Source organism: Passer domesticus, chromosome 5 (genome assembly GCF_036417665.1).
Source record: "Passer domesticus isolate bPasDom1 chromosome 5, bPasDom1.hap1, whole genome shotgun sequence".
Classification (NCBI taxonomy): Eukaryota; Metazoa; Chordata; class Aves; order Passeriformes; family Passeridae; genus Passer; species Passer domesticus.
The window spans coordinates 35,856,368-35,872,994 of record NC_087478.1 but is presented as its reverse complement, the minus strand read 5'-3'; the positions used below and the strand labels follow the sequence as shown (position 1 = coordinate 35,872,994).

Sequence of the window (16,627 nt, the reverse complement as noted above, 5' to 3'; positions counted from 1 at the left end):
GGCACGGCTCCGCTGGCTGGCATTCCCGCCCTGCGTGGCTCCTGGGCATGAGGCACACGGCGCCCGCCGTGATAAGGACGGACATTACTCATCAGAATACCATGGAGCCCATGCGGCAAAAGTGTCACAGGCTATTTTGAAAGTGTTATCTCATGCTCGTTTCCTTGTACATCAGGCCTCAGTCTCAACAATGGGCCACTAAAATAGGATGTTATTTGCTTCCAGGAAAGATCTTCTGCTACTCGCCGTCTTTCAGCTGGGTTTTATTTGTGCACGACCACCCATAACAAGGACTGAATTTCATTCAGGGATTCAGTAGGGACTGAAGAAAGCTGATGGGTAGCCTGCCTCTGAAAGCAGAGCTGCTCACCAAGTCCAGTGGCAAGAACTTAGCCTGTCCTCCCAACATGCCTGGGTGCTTTCTCCTGCACCCAGCTTTCACTGGGGGTTACCATTTGTGCCCAGGTTTTGTTTAGAGGATGGTCTAATTCACCACAGGTCATTTTTTCCCTTGTTTCAGATTTTGATGCCATTCAGGTCATGACCAGTATTCATATTAGCTCAGTACTGGGGTTTTAATTAAATACTGGCCTCTGTGATTGATTACAGTTTTGCAAATAATCTCAGCAATAAGGGGAAGGAATAAGGGGAAGGAATGAAATCAACTTTATTAGAGACCAAATTTTGACATCCTTCCGGTGAAAAATAATGAAGTCTTTGAATAGTCCTGTTACTTTCCTTTAATTTATTTTTGTGGCTCTTCTTTAAGGGCAAGACTTTGTGCAGCATAATCTGGACCTTTATGATTTAATATCTTCTGCTGACAAGGAACCTTTACTGCTCAAATCTTCCAAGTATTTTGAATATTTCATAGCTTGTCTCAGTTCTGATATCACCATCTTCCCTTAAAATGTGACTAGAATTTGGCTGTTAGATCACAAAGCTAGATCTATCATCTTTTGAGCTTTTCCTTAGTTCTTGAAGAGGTCACTGATTGTGTGTCACATCTTCCAGAGAAAACCAGTTTTCTGAAAACTATTTTACACCAATATTTGAGTATATAAATATACAACTACATTGCAGACCAATGACCAGTTAGTGTTTAACTTAGAGTTATTATCATATTTTAATTTTTTCTGGCCTTTTTGCACTCAGGAAAACACTGCCCACTAAATATCTTTGTCCACTGGAAAATACTGCACAGTTTCCATTGTTTTGAGTATTTGTGAGTCTCATGTAAAAGTGAATCTGGTGTGCCTGAGAATACTCTCCTATCCTCTGTATCCTACATGTCTTTGTGGTGGCACCATGTGACAAAACCTTTCCTGAAAGGATCCACCAGGTAGGATGGCACAGGAGAGGTAAATGTAGTGCCTGAGCTCAGACTGGCAAAAGAGGTGAAAGCAGAGGCACATCTGAGTGGGCTGGTGGGACGTGGACAAAACAAACAGGAGATACCCAGAAGGAAGAATATGGATGCAAAGAGCTGGAACTGAGTGAGTTTAGACACCTGCATACAAACACAGACATATAGAGGGGCTTCATTTAGATGAATATTCTCTGCTGGGAGTTTTACCCATGCTTTATCTCACACCTTATGAAGAGGAATTTCCTTGGCTTTTCAAATTCAATTTCTTTGAGAATAATAGAAAATTCGTAAGTGTTGAAATAAAATTCATTGCCATAAAAGAAAGTTTTGAGCCAAGCCGCAGAGGAAACATATTTTTATATTAACATATAAAACAGCTGAGAAGCTGTAGTGTTGAGAGCTGACATAAAAAATGATGTATAGACGTTTGAAGACAAGTGCTGATTTAGTCCTTGCAAGTAGAGAGTTTGCAGGAGAAACTCTTGGCTATGTTCTGGACTATTCTGTGTGTTTGAGAACCTGCCTCATCTGCTGCCTATAAGTAAAGCCAAATTCCTCCTTCCTTGCTTCCTTATAGGAAGAGAACAAAGCCAAGGAAGAGCCTGTTTGAAGCCTTGGCTGAGGATTGGGGAGGTGATGGCATTGGTGGTGCTGTTTCTATTAATCTGTGGAAATAGTACAAATTTAGGTTAAAATACAGTCCTTTAAATCAATGGTATTTATCTTTACTCTTCAAATTTAATTTTTAGTCTTTTCTTTGAACTTACTTCCCTATTAATTTTCATGGCATGGTAGAGGTGAGAGGAAGTTATCTGTCTAAAGGAACAGAGGGAAGTATTTTTTCACCCATGCTTATCAAAAATAAGTTTGTTGTTTTAAATTCTCTTCCCCATAAACAAGGCCATTTTGAGCATATTCTTTCAAGGCAGTGGTTTGCCTTTCAAGGCTGGGTTTGGTTCAAAACAGATATATGAACAAAACTTTTGGGGTTTGTTTATTTATTTTTTTCCCAGCTGAAGAGAATTGGTCTTTTATAGTGTTCCTTGATGTCTTTTCATCCCTGTTCTCTCAGATACACCCTGTGTCTTTTCCTCTCCTGCTCTGGTTTCCCATTCATGCCCATAGCAGAAGCACTCAGCAGGCTGCAGAGCATTCAGAAGACGTGAGCAGACTTGATGCTTTCTTAGCCCAAAGAGACATATTCACCCTTGACTGAATCCCATTAGCTTAATGTATTATGCACATTAACTTTTGCTATGCTGTCTTGGGTACTTGACACAGTTCATGACACCAAATCAGTTTTCTAGAGCTGTAAATGCAAATCAGTGTTCCCGATGGTCACGTTCCAGTGACATTTGTATAGATGAACACTCTACAGTCTGATTTCTATATCTGTTATTGTAAGCCTTTAAATTTTCTAACATAGTAGCTTGCAGGGCCTGAAAAAGAGATTTTCTGGGAATTTAAGACAGCAAGAAAATTTTAGAATTGGCGTGAAGGAATTAATGTAATAAATTTTATTCTATAATTGTATAGATTGTTATTTTTCTATATATTTTTATGCAATTGTATGCAAGACAAAAGCTCTGTAATGATTACATTTGCTGTGATCTCAGCAGCAATCATTTTGATCATCACAGGAAGATGGTATCTGTTAGCTCACAGCCTGCTTTCGCTTACAGAGAGAAACCATTATTTCAGATTTTTTACCAGTGTAAAAACTAAGTCAGGCCACATGAATTGATAAACCATGCCATCACCTGTTGGTGACAGGGCAAAGCTGAGGTGCAAAGCAGCAACTGCCATGTGCTGTCAGGGGGAAGTCCAGCCTTGTCTGTTTGTCCACTTTCCTGGCTGTGGGAGTCCTTCCTTGCCCTATCCCACAAGTGACCCCTGCCATGCCTGTTCTCTCCAGCCTCTCACTTCTACTGGCCTCCCCTGTGATTGCACTTCTCTCTCTTTTCAAAGTGAAACACTATTTTACATATTCTAAGCTGCCACCATTGCTAGAGGTACATTTACCAAGCAGGTCTTTAATCAGGGATGAGAAGGCACAGTAAGATGCAGTGGATAAAAGCAGGGGGCAGACCCCTTCAGAGCAGAAATTTGGCACACCTGTAATTTGTACAGCCCAGGCAGGAGGGAGGCTTGGAAGGGCAGGGCACCCTGAGGTGCGCAGGTTGCTGTGCCTGTAGGTCCCCGCTGGTGGCCCTGAGGCACATGGCTTAGCTCTAGAGAAACTGCTCAGGTCAGCAGGGAGCACAGGAGCTCCCTCTCTCCTGCCACCTTCATGTTGTTGCTGAATGCATTGATCATCTCCCAGGCTGGCCCATGAGCTCCCCATGTAAAGCTAAAGTGTGCTCGCTGCCCTGTGCTGAGGAGCAGCAGTGAATTGCTGAGCACTGCCCTGATTCTGCAGGAGGAACAGGCAGGATCTCACAGATTTTGGCACTTTCCTCAGTGCAAGCAATAGAGCCTTCAGTGGAATGCTCATATTCCAAAAAACGGTGCTCTTGTGCTATGTGCCAGGAGGCTCAGGACTTCATCTCCATCCAGGGAAGTAATCCAAAAAGACCAGAAGAGACTGCAGCCCCTATCATAAATTCTTGGCAATGAAAAAAAAAGTTCCTAATTTGGGGACTTGGTACTATTATTATTATTCATCTCATCTCAAAAATAATTTTTATGGGGAACTACTGGAGTTGAATCCTTTCTCTTTGTTCCTAAATAAGCAATACCGAAGAAGAGGAAGCACGTAGCAGGTTGCACAAGCAGTTTGTGCAGCAGTCAGACACCCCTGTACGAGAGCCCTGTATTGCTCTCATACACACACACACAGACATTCATTGACAGAGTCATTCCTAACAGATTACAGAATGTGTTTCTGTGTCAGCTCTTGTATTTTTAGCATTTATGTTTGTGATACTGATTTTCTATCCTGCTGTGCAGAGGAGACATTGTAAAAGCAGCAGACTTTTGTGGATGCAGAAGTATTTCCTTGTCTTTCTTCTCATCCAATACACTGTTTTCAAAATAATAACAAACAGATATTTCTTACCTCTCAGACCTACTGTTTGGGTTTTACAGCAAACAGGTAACTTGCAGGGAAAGCTAGGACTCTATATGCTCCTCCAGACTGCATTTCCTTATAATTAAAAAAATTAAGTCCCTTGCTGTTTCTCTCCTCCAGGATAATTATTTAATGTAAATGAGCTGTTCTTGCACAGACACTGCCTCTCTTTCTTGGTCTTTTCATCTCTGCCAGGGCTGATTAAAAAGCCCGTCTATGACTGAGAGCTCAGCTCATGTTTGGGAATAAAACTGAAATCTAATGTTGCAATTGCAGCAGCATAAAAGGCTTCTTTGTGTTCCTGCTCACATGTCTGAATGCTGAAACCTGGCTGCCCTGGAGGCTCACCCCTCGTGGGTCAGGAGGCCAGGATGTGCCCTTCTCCCGTGGCACAAGCCCTACCCCACTGAGAGGGGAGCCCAGTCCAGCCTGCAGCGTCTGCCTGGGCCCACCAGTATCTCTTATTTCCTTTTCCCACTCGAACAAGGGGCTGGGGAAGCTGTTACCTGCCTAATTGCAAAACCTGTTTTATATGTTTTCCTTGTCTTGATAGCAGATCAGTGTTACAAGGCAAACTGGAGAGCTGCCCTCAGGCTACATTCCGTAGACAGTTTCCAGTTTAAGGACATTTTAAGTAGAGTGTTTAGCAGAGGTTGTTAAATAGCAGAGGACAGCTTCACAAAACCCATCTGTATTCTCTCCCCATTCTCTCCTGTGTATTATCCTCAGTCTCACAGTGCCTCTGTGTTGCCTGTCTTGTAGGCAAGGAACTTTCTGATTCCCACTCTCCTTCCACAGCTCTGGGGAGTTTCCTGCAGATTGTAGCAGTACTGCCAGGAGCTTGTGAGAGCTGCTTTCCTTGCCTGCCTCCATTTCCATTTTGAACCTCACCAGAGAGGACAGTGCCCATGGGGAATCAGATCCCTGTGACTGTGTGTGAGGAAGAGATGTAAGGGAGAGTTAAGGGATGAGGACTCGTCTGAATCAAGTTCCCACAGATTTGGAGAATAACCCCTCCCAGCCACTTAGTTCAGATGGCTCTCACTGGGTAGTTAGGTGCCAAAAGAGAGTATTGACAAAGGGCTTTGTCCTGCTCTCATCAGGACAGTCCCGATGATTCCAGCTAAGGGTGAACCTTAGTGATATTCATTGAATCATCACAAAATGGTTTGTGTTGTAAGGGACCTTAAAGACCTTAAGTTTCAAACCCTCTGCCATAGGCAGGGACACTTTCTACTAGACCAGGCTGCTCAAAGTCCCATCTAACCTGGCCTTGAACACTTCCAGGGACAGGGCACACACAGCTGCTCTGAACTGCTTCTGGTGCCTCCCCACCATCGCAGTAAATAAGTTTTTCCTAGTAGCTAATCTAAACCTGGCCCCTTTCAGTTTAAGGCCAACCCCTGTCTTCTCCCATTACAGGTCCCTGCAAGAAGTCCCTCTTCAACCCTCTTGTAGCCCCCTTCAGGGTCTGGAAGGTGCAATAACATCTCCTCAAAACCTCCTTTTCTCCAGGCTGAACAGTTCCAACTCTCTCAGCCTGCCCTCATAAGAGATGTGCTCCAGTCCTTTGATGAACAAATCAAATAATCAAAATAATCAAATTTGATCATTGTGTTGTGAGAGGCAGAGAAAGGTAAAGGGACTTTGCCCTTGATGCAATGGGACTCAAGCCTGGGGTCATGTTTTGGGATGTTTTGCTTAAAGCAGGACTGTAGTGTTCACAGGTGACTTCTCCCATTCACCCTGATGCCCTCAGTCGTGTACCAGGTCTCCTGTGGACACTGTGAATGGCTGTCTGCATACATCAATCTCACGTGGGAAAGCAGCCTTGTAAAAAAAGAGAGACAAAAGTATAGGGTTTCCATTTCCCAATGCTCATATGGTGGTTACTGTATAGTAACTATTAGAGTCTGCAAGAAACAACAGCAACAAAAAATAAAAGCTTTTTCTTTTCTTTCCAGATTTCCTTGTCATAAAACCTTCTCACTAGGAAATGAAGGGATTTTAATTCTCCTGTGCTGGAGGACAGCTTCTAAGGGAGGCTGTAACTGGAGATTTCTTTTGTGAGCAAATGGATGCATTTGGGGAACATGAACAGTCCTTATGTCAGGACACTTTTACCACGGAGATGAAATTTCTGACATTATTGAATTTATTATGTGGCATACATGTGTAATTCAGTAAGCATTTGAACAAAAATTAATTGTCCAGGGATCATTCGTAAGCCAGTTCATCTTTGTAAGTCTCTTGTGTTTTACATAGCCTGTACTCAGGATGAACTCTAATTTGAATAAATGAAGGTGAAACTACATTAATTACTTCAAGTTGGACCATAGATATTAAGTAATGAGTTGGTATGATGGTTCAAATTCCAAGGCCTTTAAGGACTGTGGAGTTCGGAAGGGGCTTTAGTCAAATTTAGCCATGTGTTAAGTGCTCAAAGAATAAAGTTCACTCTTTGTAATGCTGCTGGGAACATTTTCTGAAATAATTAGGCCATAGGCAGTTAAACAAACAGGAACCATCCCAGTATCACTGTAGGAACACCAGCTGGAAAATGCAATTTTACAAAACCCTTGCTAAAATGCTAAGGGATCTTAAATGTGCCTAAACTCAAGGTCCTCAGTGGGTGCCTGCATGGAGGTGTGCCAGCAGTGACATGTCCCTGGCAGCTGGACTCAGGCCAGCTCTGGCCTTGGCCTGCCCTGCTGTACCAGTTGCATCCTGTGCTGCAGCCACTGAGGCTCCTTGTGTCCTCGTGTCACAGCATCTCTCCCTGGAGAGAAGGGCTATCTGCTCCTGGGCCATGGTCTTGCTGGACAGCCTGGCCTGTGCTGGCTTTTCTCATGCTCATCCCAAGTATTTCCTCAAGTAAGTATTCATTGGAGATCCTGCTTGCTGATTAGGCTTATGGTGTCACCTGGCCAAAAGGACATCTTCAAATTATGCAATATGTTTGTCTTCCTGGAAAACTTTTTGTACCCATTCATACTGGTGATGTTTCTCTTTATCTCTGGCCTTCTCAGCTGTGTTCTACTTCCTCAGTGAGTGTGTGTGACATGCAGTGACTCCTGACTGGCAAGGTGTAGGCTGCATATGCCAACATTTGTGGTGGAATAATTGAGACCTGCTTTTTATAGATATTCTGTAAGCGTTTCATAGAACACAAATGCCAAGTGAATATCCCTGTCAGAAAACAATTTGACCAAATGTTTGGGAAAGAGAAGACAAAAGGACAAAATGGCAAAAATTATTTCAGCTGCTTGCCTGAGTGAAAAATTTTGCATTTTAAAACATCTTGTGTTTTAATTATCTGCCTGGCTTTTGGTCTCTTTTCAGGAGATGACTAGAATTGTAGGCACACTAGCAGATGGGGATTAACTAATTCTGTACACAGAATAGAGTGTCACCTTCTTGCAACCTAAGCTGTCATGCTGTGAACAGTCTGGGTCCAATTTCTCAAGCTGGTAAACAAGTCAATATGCACATATGCTATTGAGAAACTTTCCAGAGCACCTTGGTAGGCTCACTGTCTGAATCCTCTTGGATTCAGTAGGAGAAAAATCAAATCTTCATAAAAGGACTTCCATATCTATGGCTCTAATTGCAAGGACTTCTTATGTTCTATATATAGTGGTTTTCATTTTACAGAGTCAGGGAATTTTCTAGTTTAGTTTCTGCCTTGCCTCATCACTTTCCCAGACCCATCTGCCCAAAACTCTTGCTTCACAGGAAGGGATGGGAAGGCATGTTTTCTCCCAGGTTTCTCTGTGAGTATTCTAGATCCAAGGCCAAAAGCTAGGGGTTACCACATCTCTTGACATTGCTCTCTGAGGCAGTGGGGGTTTTTTATCAGCTGTTTGGTTGTACATTTAATTTCCTTAGATATTCCTTTATTAACAGACAAAATATGCTGTAGAAACAATTCTAAGAACCTTGTTGAAAAACTGCTGATTTTATGACACTATCATCCCCTTTATGTTTGTGACATTCTTTATATCAACCTAGGCTCAACAAGACTGCTTACCATGCTCTCTGTGTACAGAGAAAATGGAGATGTGTCCCTCTGTGTCTCAGGGTACAACATGTTCATCTTCAGAAGGGAGGTGTTGCTCTGGCCCAGTGCCTCATAAGGTGCTATGCCTGAGAAAGCTGCAGGAGCCATCCCTTGCCTTTTATCATCTTTTCTGGTAGCTACATAGTCAGGATGCCATTTTGAGAGGTTAAATTCTTCTTCTAGGTTGTGTGTGGGCATTTGCTCTTAACCTTAGGCTGTAAAGTGCCCCACAGAGCTGGTCATTTTCTTGCTAGGCACAGGAATGCACCAATAGTGTCTTTGAGACTCTGGAAGGAGACTTACTAAATGAAACTTCAAGGAAAATCTCACATTTTTCCATAGCTTTAAGTCCTTAGTTACCCAGCAATAGCTACTCTTCAGGTATCTTCTACAAACTCAGTGACACAAGTGCTTAATACAATGCAGCTTCTTAAGTCTTAACACTTAAGAGTATTTAATGCTCTGTTTTTATCTATGGAGGATGGCACTTGGCAAAGAGGGTATATGCTGTATATATTCATGTATAGGGTGTGCTTTAGCAGTGCACCTCATCCATCATCTTTCCTTGATACTTGGAAATAAGATATTTACACTTCATTTTTTCAAATTTCTGAATCATAATCATTAGACTGATGGAAAAAAAATGCACTCTTTATTGTGATTTCTTGAAGCACTTTCCATTGCAGTAGCTTTTTCTCTTTGCTTGACTGTTTCTATAAAAGTAGATCTGAGGTACAATTGTTCAAATGAAAGCTGCTGTAAATTAGCCAGTTTGATTAATTAGTTAGCCATTTCCTAGCAATGTTTTTAATCTTACATAGTGGGTGGCAGAACAGATTGTGGCATAACTTAATATATGTAATTATAGTCTGCCTAGATTGTGTTTCTTCAAACAGGCTCCTATTTAAAAATGAAGGCATGTCACAATTGATCAGGCTTTAATCCTTCTACACTGTGGCCTCACAAATAGACTGTTAGTATACATTTATTAAAACATCCAAGAATGCTTCACAAAATCAATTTTAATATTGTTTAGGTGGCTCACTAGAAAGAACTATCCATGCAGAACCATGCAGCCTTTGGTTCTGATCGATTCTTTCTCAGCTGACAACAGCAAGCTTTAATTGCTAGTAGCCCCAGGTGCAGTCAGGAACTTGCAAGTGCTCCCAAGACTGTTAATTTGAGCTGAATTCTTGGTGATGGATGTTTAGCAGAGGGACTGATGTGGTCTTGTTTTGCCTATCAAGAAAAGAAACATCCCTTCATTCTCATGTCTTTACTGCAAAGTTCATTATATGTCTCCCAGTGATGAGGCTCGAACAGGGGAAAAATTGAGCGAGCTAAAAAATTACAGCTGTTTCTCCCCACTCTTGCTAGCAACCCCTAGTGCTAGCTGGCATCCCTCTTTTGCCAGTGAGCAATAGTCACCTGGATGTGCACCCCAAGAACAGAAGCACCTGCTCCAGTTCCAGGCAGCAGGCTCTGCTGTACAGAACATGGAAATAATTTATGTGCATATAAATGAAGTTATGCACTTTAAAATCTACCAAAGTAAGTGGATGCTTTTTCTTCAAAAAATACATTGTAGAGAAAAGCTTAATTAATTTGGGAAATCTGTGGTTTGCTTATGTAGACATATTTAGATTATCATATTCCCTTCTGTCCCTATAATCTACAAGTGAGGTTTTCTGCAATACACTACCCTTTCTTGATTTGCAGCTTTTTTAGAAAGGTCCTTTTTCTTTTCTTTTTTTCTCCCCATGTAAATAGAACTGGAGGAAGATGGCTTTTGATTTATACACAAATCAATACTCCCTTCTGATTGAATTCAGCACTGTGCTGCTGTAATTATATTCATGAATTTTGTGTAGGTGTAAGACAGGAAGCAATTATCAGCCACAGTCATGAATGAATATAAAAGAAATCTCACTTTTCTTTGGAACCGTAACATTAACGACATTCTCTGTTTAATGTCAGCCCCTTTCACATGACTTCTGCTAACTGCTCTGTTGCTGAGCTGAGGAAAGAGTAATAGCAGATAGCTGTGACTAAAGAACATCTGCTTGAATTTAGGGTACAGTGTTTGGAGCTTTGACTTACTGAAGAAAACCAATGTTTTTAATTTGTATCAAAACAGGTGATGGGTTTTAGTTCAAGCATTTTCTTTTCTGAAAGCTGAAACTTAATCGTGGCTGTAATTCTTTCCTTAGTGATTCTCTGCAGTGGCAGGTGTTGCAGAAGCATTTAAGAGAAGTGTCATCAAGGCAGTTTCACTAGGAAAAGGCAAGGATGATCTGAATCGTTTTAATTACCAACACTCAGTCACCAGTGGGCTCTGGAGAGGTATCATTGTAACACAGGCATTGTAAATGTAGAAAAAAGCTGTCATCTAAACACTAATACATGATTTTTGACATTGAAATGCATCAGCAAGCAGGAAGAAATCCCGTGTGCTCAGCTGAAGTGTTCACTTTATGCCTTAAGGTGTATCCACCCACAAGTGCTATCCTTACCTCTCTCTGCTCAGCCACAGCTGCTCATGTAACAAGGGCTAGCAAAGACCATCTTGAGGGCTAGAAGAAATGGTGTTGGTGGCTGAAAGGATGAAGAGCCATCAGGGGAGGTTTAGGGGAGCACTGCTCCTTTCTTGTCTGGAAACAGGGGGAGAGAAAACTGGGTTATGCAGGCAGACTGTATCCACCCCCAAGCTCCAGAGGTTTGCAGTGGTGAAGTCAGGTTCCTAATGTTGCAGGAATCAGGACTCACCTGTTACTTGTGAAGTGCTGATGTGAGTCAGGTCACAGTACTTGTCACAGTCCTGGAGCTGTGTCAGACCAGGGTTATAAAATACCTTAGGCATCAGTGACAGATCCATCTGGGTTTAGGGGCTCTTGGAGTTCGTTGAACTGATTTGCCCCTTCTCTCATTTGGCAAGGCGCTTTTACAATGAAGTTTTATCACAGACTTTGTATCACATCACACTTATTATATCACAGATTGAACAGCTTCTATTTATGGCTGTTCACTGCTTCCACCTCTTAGAGGGCCACTTCCAAATAGCTTTAAACTTGATGTGACTGAAGTGGGATATTTTCTTAATGATAGTAATTAACCTCTGAATTGCTGACTTCACCCTTGGTTATTCCTTTCTGCCAGTGCATTTTTGAGTGTGTGCAAATGATTATCTATAAAATGGAGACCTGTTAATCCATGCACTTGCATGTACTGCATCGCTCATTTAGGGTGCAAGGCTAAGTACATGCGTGCCCTAAGGATACCTTGGCTTTTTTTCCACTCAAACAGACATTTTTTGCATTATAATCCCAATTCCACATTTAGATGTCAAAGCAGATTGTCTAAATCTTTATTATAATCTTGATTGTAATAATAACTATAATATTCACAGATTTCACAGAAAGAATGCTGTTGAAAGCCTCACAATTTATTTAGGGCTTGAAAGAATGTTTAGAAGATTAACTTCTCCCCCTGTTGTAAAATAATAGTTGGGAAAGGAGGGCTGATATCTGTAGCAGATACTTTAATGCATTCTGCAGAGATGTTAAGCACATTTCTGTGCCTAAGGAATAGCTGTAACTTACCTTGAAGTCAATGAGTGGCACCCTGAACCTCAGAGGTCACCAGTGCTGCAGCTCTGGCTGGAGTGCCCCATCATACGTGTATGTACAGACCAGATATGTGCCTGTGCTGACGTTGCTATTAAATTTTACAGAACACACGATGTGGAGCTTGTGCTGAGGATGTGGCCTGATGCTGGCACAAGGGTCTGCAGCTGACACTTGAACTAACATATAGCTCCTTCAAGCAAAGGTAACAAGCTGAATTGCTCTGGAGACAGATGAATGAAAATGGTGAGTTTGTGTTGTGTTGGTGCTTGGCATCCTGCAGCTGGACTGAGAATGCTGTCAGTGTGCCATGAAGCCAGGAGCAGAATGACTGTGGTCTTCAGCTTTCCTAAGACCCCTCAGGAGCTGAGCTGGCCTTGGGATGGTACATGTGGTAATTGTTTTAAACTAAAAGGGGATTGATTTAGATTAGATATAAGAAAGAAGTTCTTTAAATGAGGAACAGGAACCTGGAACAGGTTGCCCAGAGGGGTAATAGATGCTTCGTCCCTGGTAACATTCAAGTTGCATGGGGCTCTGAGTAATCTGGTCTAGTTGAAGATATCCTTGGTCACTCCAAGAGGAGTTGGTCTAAATGGCCTTTAAAGTCCCTTCCAACACAATCTATGTTGCTCTATGATTCTATGGGTACACTGAGCCATGGAGTGTGATGAGGAGGCACTCTTTGGTTTACCAGCAGATTAATTGTGGCTGGGATGATTGGCACTGCTGAGACAAATAAAATGCTGCTGAATCCAGATCAGTCAGTCTGTCAGCATAGTAAAATACCTGGGGACTGTGCTGCTTTCACTTGAGCATAGCAGAGCCCATGGCTTGGAATCTCTTTGAGTGGATGCTGACAGATGCCTCATCTTGCAGTGGATTCCAAAACAACCAGCATCTACTCCCCCCCTTCTCCCCTCCTTCTCCCCACCCCCCAGTGTAAGTAGCAGCAATGAAAAAATAAATACACAAGGAGATAGGATGCTGTTCTGTGAGAGCTATTCCCTTCTCTGCCCCTCTTTTGGCTAGCTGAGCTATTTGTCTTTTTATGTTTTGGCTTTACACTGCTGGTGGGAATGTACATTCCTTGTGATTTCAAACAGCTGTATTACATTCTGTATTTGAGAGATCAGTCTCCCAAAGTTCAGTCTAGATTTATGCAACATTTACATAAACATGAACACAAATATATAAATAAATAAATACAAAAGCTTTTAAGCACATCCCCTTGCTTTCCATCCCTTCTCATTGGAGAGGGTTTCTGGGTATCCCAGATTAACTACTGAAAAGCCAGAAAAGCTTCAATGCAGCAGTGTTTGCTTTCTGGGAAAGATACCAACAGCTGGACTCTTCTCTGTGGGATACTGTTCCTGGCTTTGGAAAGGGCCCCTGGATTAGGGTCCAAAGGAGGATGGGCAGAAGTGTGTGGGTGTGAGATGTGCACATGCACAAACACAGAAGGATATATCAGTTTCTGACTGCACAGCCTAACAACCAGGGGTTTGCTAGTGGGGATTTTACTTCTATCTTTTGGGCAGGGGCAGGGGAAAGTACATATTTCTCCCCCTCACCCTTTCATCATTCATTGCAATCTCAAGCTTCCTGTATTTGAGTAAATAATGTTATCATCAGTTTCCAGAAATGGTTTGGGACAAATTCTTCTTAGAAGTCCTTCCCACGCAGTTATATTTTGGTGTCCTTTATTTCCCAGGCAGGCAGTGAGACCTCATGGTTAGGCTATATCAGTTTCCCCTCCCCATCCATCAGCTGTCTCCTCTCCCAAGATAGGACCACCTAATGTGATGTGTTGTAACTGCTGGCGGAAAAACCGTCAGCAGAGTTTGCCATGCCATGGTTAGGAGGATGCGGGTTTTCACTGACAAAGCAGGCTTTGAAAATTGAAAACAGCAGCTAAAATTTATGTAGCATTTATTAGCATAAAAGCCCTCAGAATCTGTTTGTAAGTTGGCTCTCTGAGATATACAGAGAGTCATACACATGCCAGGAGCCTGACGATTTTGCATGACAGCGCATGAGGAACCATAACTCACTCAGGCTGTGTTGCTGTGATGAGAGGCTGCTGTCTCCGGAGGGCAAGCCTCCTCCCATCCTTCTGAACACAGGTGCCCAGCATAGGTCTGGCTTGGCGTCTGCAAAGCCTGGCTGACCAGGGGAAGAGTCTCAACTCCATCCTGAAGGCTGTAATTTTAGCAAAAAGATCGCTGTGAGTCAAGCCAATGATTCACCTGGCCTCACCTGCAGTTGCTGCCCTGGGGAGCAGGGCTGACTGCCTCCTCGGGCAGACTGTGGCACGAGGCTTGCAGCCACCTCACCCACTCTTGCAATATGGAAGATAGGCCAGCACAAGTGTGAAACAGGCTTCTCAGAGGCCAAGAGTAGTTTGTCTTGGTTGTTAGAACGGGCCCCAGTGTACAAGCCATTCACACTTTTCTCACCTCTAGCTGCTGGGCTGTGGGCCACACTCCCATACAGCATCTTCACTTCTTAGAATAACAGATTCATAGAATTGTTTAGTTTGGAAAAGGTCTCTAAGATCATGGAGCCCAACAGGTAACCCAGCACTGCCAAGTCCACTGGAAAACCATGTCCCCAAGTACCACATTTACATATCTTTTAATTACTTCTGACTATAATGACTCAAATACTTCCCTGGGAAGTCTGTTCCAATGCTTAACAGCCTTTTCTGTGACTAATTTTTTCCTAATATCCTAATTTCTTAAATCTCCCCTAGTGCAACTTGAGACTCAAGAAGAGACTGATGCCCAACATGTTACAATCTTCTTTCATCCTGGGTGTTTCCTCCTTATTACAGCCACAGGGAGACATGCTAAAGGCCTTGGCTTCATGATGATGAGTAACAGACATGGGCCATGGATGAGCAAGGCTCCATGGTTGAGAGTGTAGGGCACAGGGCCTTGAGATCCCACACCTCACACTCATCGTCCTTTGGAAGTCATGAAGAGTTGTGTATGGAGTCTGGCCAGGGCTGCTTTGGCTGAAAGGGTTTATGGAAGCTCCTATTAACAGTGAGCTCTGTAATATGTCCGTAATCGTAATAATTAACAAGATTATAGGTGATCCTAGGCTTGTGTCTACACAAATTGCAGATGCATTGAGGATAGCTAAAATACTAAAATTACATGAGCATGGCACACTTTGGATGGTCAGTGTGTGGGTCAGCACAGCCATAAGAGGGAGAAGAGATTTCAAGAGAGGAACAGTATTATGAATTTCTTTTTGTTAGCTTTTGCTAAAAAGTAACATAAAAGGGCAGTGCTGAAGTTGGTGAGCTGATGCTGTGAGTGTGGCTTAGGAAGGACCCTTGGCCTCTTTTGTGGCAGGATGTTTTACCACAAAAAGGAACAACTTCTCTGCTGTTCAGTGCCACATTTCCTAGCCAGCAAGTCAGAATAGAAGGAGGAAGTCTTGGATAAGGGATGTCTCCTGACTTGAATCTCTGCTTTTGATGAGGATTTTGCTTCAATTTGCTGTGTTTCAGATCTCCAACGAAAGAGTCCCTCCGGTCCCATCCAGATGGCAGGCTCAGGCTCTGCAGCTATGCCCTCCCAAGGTGTTTCAGCCACAAGCTGTACAAGATGTGTGGAACCAACTACAAACAAAAGCAACTTGCTCTTATATTCTCTCTTTCCTGCCCGTTTGCAATTTTGATTGGATGACAGTGCCTAGAGGAATCAACTCAGCCTCTGTGAGGGATGGTAAACCTCAGAATAGGGCATAAAACCAGCTGATATTTTAAGACAGATGATTAAAATAGACATCTGCAGGGCTCAAAGAGTACAGCTGCTAAATGCAGCTTTGAGAGTTGAATCAGCAGATTCAGGTACAGCCGCTGTCCCAGTGCATTTCAGCTCTCCGTGTTATTTTGGTGCACACATAGTAATGTACATTGAGATGGTGTACAGGGCCTCACATAAATTACACTATTGAATACAGCATGGTGCTCCTTTCAGATATAGTCTGTGTCATGTGACGTGGGTCTGTCATGCTTTATTTTCACATTTCAGAGAAGCTAAAGACATGCAGTGCATCCCAGAGTATCCTTTCTCTGTCTCCCCAGCCCTCTTCAAAGGAGACACCTATGCTGCCATGGTGGAAGAGTTTAAATCTTACTGAACTGTAATTGTCAAGAGGGGAAGAATGCAAAGATTTGAAACTTGAAGGAGAAGAAGCCCATGAAGGGATGTTGTTAAGCAGGAGGATTCCTTTCATATTTCTAGATTCTTGCACTGTAAAAGAAGGGCAGACCCCTCAGTAATGTTCGGGACCAAATAGAGCATCCATGGATGCATCTACAGAGAGACAAATCCTATGGATTACCCCAACACTCTTGACAGAAGAGAGGATAATTACTTCTAATTCCCTTGGAGAGCTGCAGTGTGTTTGTCCTGGGGGTCCCCTGGGAGCACTCATGTTGGGGACGTGGTGTAACACTGTGTGGAAGTGCTAGACTTCCATCCTTT

The 16,627-nt window shown here is 42.8% G+C and overlaps 1 long non-coding RNA gene across 1 annotated transcript; it reads left to right on the top strand.

The window, feature by feature from the left end:
• Nucleotides 1–9,644: 9,644 nt before the first annotated feature.
• LOC135301332 (uncharacterized) lies at nt 9,645–15,757 on the top strand. The gene is made up of 3 exons (XR_010363081.1): nt 9,645–10,050; nt 12,230–12,327; nt 15,646–15,757. It is a non-coding gene; the product is annotated as an uncharacterized LOC135301332 (long non-coding RNA).
• The last annotated feature ends 870 nt before the right edge of the window (nt 15,758–16,627 follow it).